Here is a 6,000-nt window from a genome sequence, read left to right as displayed (position 1 = left end):
GGATGGCAGCCTGCAGAAAGTGCAGCCAGGCTGAAGGCAACATGTCCACGAGATGCAGCAGAGTCCCTAGGGGCAGGTCAGGTTCCATGTTGCAGAGTGCCGTGGTGTCCCGAGTGAGGGCAAGCAGAGCACTCTAAGACACAAATGCTTTGCTGTCCGTCAGCGAGGTAGACGAGGAAGCAGAGAAACCTGAGAACTGTCTGTCCGAGATGGGGAGTCGGGTCCTTTTAAGCACAGCCTGAGGCAGCAGCCCCACAAAATAAATCCAACCCTGATGCCCTGCTGGCACTGGTTCCGGCCACCCTTACCTTTGATTCAGGGTCCACTCAATGTGGACGTGCTATTTCGAATTAGAAAAATGCTTTTTTGAATTAGCTTTTGTGTCTAGATGTGTTATTTTGAATTAGCTTAATTCAAATTAATTAATTCGAATTAAGTTAATTTGAAATAACGCTGTAGTGTAGACATACCCAGACTTATCTGGCATTGTCCAGGTCCTTCAGGACAGTGGACTGGTAGTGTGTGTTTGTGTGTGTGTGTGTGGGGGGGCGGCGGGGGCAGGATTCAGGACAGGGCTTTGAGGATGTGGAGGGGTGTGTGTGCCAGAGGCTGAAGTCAAAGGGGCATGAAAAGAGTTGGGGGTGAGGAGGGGCTCAGGGTTGACATGGGCCTTATTTCCCCCCAGCCCAGCCCAACCCAGCCCAGCCCAGCCCAGCTACCAGGGACCTTATTTTTCCTCCAACATGTCCTCTGGCTGCCAGGGAACTTTTTTTCTCCACCCTCCATTTCTCCCCAGCTGCCAGGGGGCTTTTTTTCTCCCTCCTCCCCCTCTGGGGCTGAAGCCAAGCAAGAGCTGGGATGGGGGAATGAGTGTGGTGCAGGGGGCTACTTGGTGTGCTGGCAGGCAAGATGGCAGAGCCCCAGTCCTGTGCCACTCCTTTAATGGCATAGCTGCCTCCATTGGACCCTCTGCAGGATAGCTCTTCCCTGTGGGTTCACTGCCTCCTCTCATATTGCATCCCTCCGAACAGCAGCCCTTCCCTTTGCATATTATGGAAACAGTACTTTTCCAAGGGCTTCCCATTGTCCTGGTACAACCAAACCCCAACCTTGCTTTAAGTTAGGGGAAGAGAAAGCCATATACCAAATTTGGTGGCTCTAACTCTTATTGTTTAGGAGGAGTTCTTGAACAAATGGTCTCCAGAAAGACACACAGACTCTAATATATACCATATATATTTGATCATAAGCCTAATTTTTTGGTAAAAAATGATGCAGTAAAGAGCAGGGATCGGCTAATGAATGAATTATTGCGTTTTACCATTTTTTTTAAACTTGGGGATGGGGATAGGTTGGCAAACTTCAGTTCCCAGCTCATCAGGGCAAATTGTTGGTACATCAGGACATTTTATGTACCAGGAGTTTCTGAGGGCAAAGAGCTCGTCAGCTCCCAATAGCTGCTGTTCGCTGTTCCGGGAGTGGTAGGAAGTAGCAGTCAACATGTCCCTTGGCCTGCACTGTTTCCTGCAGCTCCCATTGAATGGGAACTGCAAATAACAGTCAATGGGAGCTGAGAGGCTTTGTGCCTGCAGACGCTTCAGATAAACAAAACAACTTGATGTGCCAGTGGCTGATGGTGACAAGCTGCGACTGAAAGTTTGCAAACCGTCAATATAGAGTCGGTTTATGAATGGGTCATTGTGATTTTTACATTTTTCTAACTGGGGGCATAACATCTTATGAATGTATGGGCTTATGAATGAGTACATTATCTATCTATCTATCTATCTATCTATCTATCTATCTATCTATCTATCTATCTATCTATCTATCTATCTATCTATCTATCTATCTATCTATCTATCTATCTCTCAGAACCTGTTGTGTGTAGCATATCTATTCAGTACACTAGGCCTCTCTGCTGAGGATGCCAAAAATAATATCAATTATTATTAGTTGTAGTACTGTTGCTTCTCACTGTAACTTAATTGGACTGAACTCACAAACTCATTTCACATAGACCGCCTGATAGAGCTTGTTAATAACATTCAGTTCTTGCTAGTGGGAGGCTCCATACAAAACTACCATTTCTCTGAGCCAGCCAGTCCACTACTGTTTTAGTCATTAAAAAATTAGTTTGTTTTTAAGATAAAAATGTGTGAAAAAATATTTGGTTTTGGGTCAATTTTGACTTTTTAGAATTGTAAGGCCTTGTGGTTAAAAGAGATTTATTGGGTGTTTAGTCCATATTGTATCTTTATCTCTCTGCACTATTAAATAAAAGAAGTTAACACTTAAAATAGTTTGTATAATAAGGTTTAAAATTCAGTTTCTCAATATCCTTTTTGCCAAGAAAAGAAGTATGGATTTTTATTGTAGGTCTAAATCTATGTTTGCTCCATAGATTATAGCAGCTGCATTTAAAGCCAGAAATGAATATCAAATAAAAATGAGTTTTAAAAAAGATTTGTAAAATACCTATTCAGTGTTCATGTAATAAACCAAAATACCTCATTAAGTGCTTTTCTAGAATGCTGAGTAAATAAGTGGTTTAATACCTATCTAATACATATGTTCACAGTGGTCTTATAACATGTTTTTGACTGTATTAATGAAATGGGAGTGCATTCTATTTTTTTCTATCTTAATAAATATGGCTATATTTTTAATAATCATTTCTCAACGTTCTATGTTTCTTCCATTTAATTACTGCATGGGAATTTTTAACTTGCTGTATAGTTAGATTCTATTTTTTTCAGAAAAATAAATGCATGCTGTGGGCAGAATTAAATTTAAATTATGGTCACATATATTAATAAATGAAGTACTGCCTAACATCAAAGCTGGCAAGACCTATAGAAAATAGAGATAGACACCAAATCAAAGTTCACAATAGACAATTTTAAGTCCCCAGCTGTAAGTAACCGTATGTAATCTTGTTTTACCTCATTTTCAACTGAGCATGGGACAATGGTGACTTTAGGTCTAAAAATAAGAAATGTGCAATGTAATCAGGCACAGTTGACACAAAAAGTGTCCAAATCCACCCATGGTGTTACTTCAATAAAGTCAATGGCATAGTACCAAGATGGAATGAATCTGGCACAACTGTCTGTGTAAAAGAATCACAGAAATGTAGGACTGAAAGGAACATTGAGAAGCCATCCAGTCCCTTCTGCTGAAGCAAGACCAAGTCAACCTAGACAATCTTGGCAGGGGTTTGACTAACTTGTTCTTAAAAATTGTGAGTGACATTTTCCTACAACCTAACCTTAATTTCCCTTGCTGCAGATTAAACTCATTATTACTTATCCTATCTTTAGTGGATATGGAGAACTATTGATCACAGCCTTCTTTAAAATAGCCCTTAATGCAGGGGTGGGCAAAATGGCCTACATGGGTGGTTCTCTCAGAGGTGGGAGGAGGGATTTCAAGAGCTATCCCATCCCAAGGCCAACCAGAGTCTGTCGGTGGGAAAACACTGGAAGTGTCCTGGCCCTGCCCCTTCTTCTCAAGGACCTGCCCTTTCCAGGGTGCCCCAGATCCACTTCAAAAATTTCTGAAGTGGCCCCAGTCAAAAATTATTGCCTACCCCTGCCTTAACATGTTTGAAGACTCTGTTCGAGTGCCCCCAAAATCTTCTTTTCTGAAGATTAACCAGACTGGTTTTATTTTAACCTTCATTTTCTAAAACTTTTATCATTTTTGTTATGGTCCTTGGGACGTTCTCCAATTTGTCCACATCTTCCCTAAAACATTGCACTGAGTACTGGACGCAGGAATCCAGCTGAGCTTTATCAGCATTAAACAGGGTGTGACAATTACTTTTCGGCTGTGTCTACACTGGCATCCCTTCCCGGAAAAGGGATGCTAATGTAGCACTTTGAATAGGCAAATCTGCGGGGGATTTAAATATCCCCCACGGTATTTGCATTAACATGGCTGCCGCTTTTTTCCGGCTTGGAGATAAGCCGGAGAAAAGCGCCAGTTTAGACGTGATTCTCCGGAAAATAAAGCCTTTTCCAGAGGATCTCTTATTCCTACTTGAAAGGAATTCCTAGAGAATCACGTCTAGACTGGCGCTTTTCTCCGGCTTATCTCCAAGCCGGAAAAAAGCGGCAGCCATGTTAATGCAAAATATTTAAATCCCCCGCGGATTTGCCTATTCCAAAGTGCTACATTAGCATCCCTTTTCCGGAAAGGGATGCCAGTGTAGACACAGCCTTCAAGTCTTACAAACAACTCTCCTGTTAATTCACCCCAGAATATTAGCCTGTCACACAATTTTATCACATTGTTGACTCATTCAATTTGCCAACCGCTACAGCACCAGATCCTTTTCCATCAGGTTTATGATCCCCCTTCAAGTCTGGCCTGCAAGGCCTCTTGGCTGAGGACATCTCCTCTGACCAGGGTCCTCTTTTTCTCCCTCCAGCTGCTAGCTACACCTGGCCCCAGAATGCTCCAGCCCAAGCACTGCTGCCATTCTTCCAGGCATGCAGATCCTTGGGCCTCTCCTGTAGTCAGAGTGGCTCAGTTCCGTTCAGCTCAGTCTGTTCCTGTGGCCCATGAAGCTCCCCAGCTCAGCCTGGGATTCTGCTTCCTCCTTAGCTTAGCCCACTATGGCCCAGGCAGCTCAAGCCAACACAGAAGATGGAAACCCTGGAGTCCTGAGTCCCTCATTAGCCTGCCCACCTGCCAATCAGGGTGACCTAGAATATTTGCTTCTCCTCATTTCCCCCTGTCAGTCTCATGACCTGATTTCCCATCAACCCATCCCCTTTCTTTTGGTATTGGAAGATGACCAACTACCCCTTCCTCTCACACACAACAATTTCTTATGTTAAGCAGAGGGTCTGGCCCATAGAACTTAAAGTGAACTTCTCTCCTTAAAAGTGACTCTGTAAAACTTAACATAGTGTTCCATGTTCATTGTCCCCTGATTGTTTTCACATCACAATCACATATTCATTTTTACAAGTAAGCAAAGGTATCACCCCACCCCCAACTCTTAGCTCTTGGGATTCAAACTGGATTCTTTCCATCTCAAACAAATCCAATGACCAAAAATACAAACATTATTTCAGTTTATCATTTCATACTATTTACAAGTGTTTATTTTATATATACACATATGTGCTTGTGCTTCTGGTGTCCATCCCAGAGAAAGCAAAGCCGGTTAAATTAGTTTAATTAACTGGATAGACTGCACGTGGGGGATAGCCAAGGCTTGAAAGTTTGATTGAAGACTTAAAAGTCTTCTCGGTTTAGCTGAGAAGGAACAGGCAGGGCTTGTATAAAACCAGGAAGTTGGGAGCAGAGCTGGCTACAGAGAAAGTAAACGGCAGTCACTCTGTAGAAGAAGGGAGGTGTGTTTGGGGTTAAAATATTTAGTTTGCAGTTATTCCCTGAGTGGAGGGAGTTTGGGCTGGTAAGCCAGAAGGTGGGCAGAAGAGAGAGCAAAGAAGTAGGAAAAAAGTCCAAGGAAATAGTAATAGGATGTGAGAACAAGCAGATAATAGTTACGCAAGTGGTGGATTGGCCTGTCTTCTCCTATTCGTTGCTGGGAAGGTAGCAGAGAATCTACCTGTGGCTTGGAAGTTAACCAGGAGTGGATGAGGACAGTTTACCAGTGGGATTTTGATACTTTGATCTACACATGGTGACCTGGCTGGAGAACTGACTTGCAAAGAGGAAGTGTGTGACATCCTAGTGAGCAAGTGGGCTATGGTGAGGGTCAGATGACAGAAGGGGATTCTGGATTGGACCTAAAGTAACCAGGGGTAGGTGATCACAGCAGAGAGTGTATCCTGTAACACATGCTTGTATCCTATTAAAGCAAGACAAACTATGAAACTTAATATATTTTTCAAATACAGTGAAAGCATGTACAGAAAATTTTCCCTTCAAAAGCTCAGAGGTGATTCTAGCTTTAACATAGCAGACAGGAATATTAAGTGAGCAAAATTTGAACTTTGCCTTCCATACTTAAAGCAGGGA

Source organism: Pelodiscus sinensis, chromosome 1 (assembly GCF_052426305.1).
Source record: "Pelodiscus sinensis isolate ZL-2025 chromosome 1, ASM5242630v1, whole genome shotgun sequence".
In the NCBI taxonomy this organism is placed as follows: domain Eukaryota; kingdom Metazoa; phylum Chordata; order Testudines; family Trionychidae; genus Pelodiscus; species Pelodiscus sinensis.
This window is presented reverse-complemented; position numbering follows the sequence as displayed.